This window comes from Polypterus senegalus, chromosome 18 (assembly GCF_016835505.1).
Source record: "Polypterus senegalus isolate Bchr_013 chromosome 18, ASM1683550v1, whole genome shotgun sequence".
Classification (NCBI taxonomy): domain Eukaryota; kingdom Metazoa; phylum Chordata; class Cladistia; order Polypteriformes; family Polypteridae; genus Polypterus; species Polypterus senegalus.
Genome location: NC_053171.1, coordinates 48418987 through 48420187, shown reverse-complemented (window position 1 = coordinate 48420187; position 1201 = coordinate 48418987).

Here is a 1201-nt window from a genome sequence, read left to right as displayed (position 1 = left end):
GATGTTGAAGGCTTGGATTCAGTTACCCGGGAACTGGAAAGCGCGCGTCGTGCCGTGCGCGTGCCCGATGGGCGACAACTGTTAGCGATTGAAAAGGTACGCACTCATTTATAAGGCAAACTCACGGAAGTTGTTTTAACTGTGAAACGTTGTGTTCATTCATAAATACAATCACTATAGTTAGAATATTTCCATTAACGTCAGATTTGAAGTACAACATAGAAACAAAGTGTACAATTTGAACTTGTATACAATCTTGTTCTGCATCACTTGAACAAGAAAATATTTGGTCAGTCTAATATGTAATATGTCAGTGTAATATGTTTAACACCTCTGTAAAGAAAACAACGGTAGGTACCCACTGACTTCAGCTATAAAGTCCGCCATCAGACTGGCATCCTTCATATTCTGATGATGACTTTCACCCTTCCCTTCACTCACAGCTGCGAGATTTTCAGGATGAAAAGTCCAAATGCAAACCCAAAGCGTGCAGCCTCACACTCGCGTGACAGCCCCGCTCCACAGACATCGGATTGTTTCTCCATTTCGTCGCCATTTGGATCTTCATTGTTTGTGTGACCCACGAGCCGCTCTTTCCGGGCTCGTTCGCTCATCGCACCAACAGATTCTTCATCAGCAATCAGTTTTCTAACATCAGGGTTGGCAAAACTTTGAATTTTGACTCCGGCAAACCCTGCAAGTTCAGGCACAGACGCATCAGACGGGCTCCAGGTTTAGTTAGCGCTTTGTCAAAGTGCTTCATAAACCAACCTTAAAATGAAGGGCTTGCAGGAGCGCTCGATCTGCAGTCACCAAGCTCGGTGGGATGCCGTTTCTCACCCCAATCTGTAGCTTTGTTTTTTTCTAGCTGGTGATTTCTCCTTAAGCCGACGCCAAAGACCCTGCTGTGCCCTCACAGAGGAAGCGTGGACCTATACGTTGGTGGGTATGTGACATTCAGCTGACTCGCGCAGTTTCTATGCTTGACCTCCCCCGATCCCTCGACACGAGCTTTCAAAACATGATGTCTGGTTTGTTTTTTCCTCCTACATCAAAACTTTTTTGCTTTGAATTCTGTGAGGAAGGTTAAAAATGAACAACAAATGATCTCCACAAGTCTGACTAAGGATGCAGATATCCTGCATTTGCGACATCCATGGAGGTCTTGCTGTCATTCTGGTTCTGACCGCTGGTCTGTCCG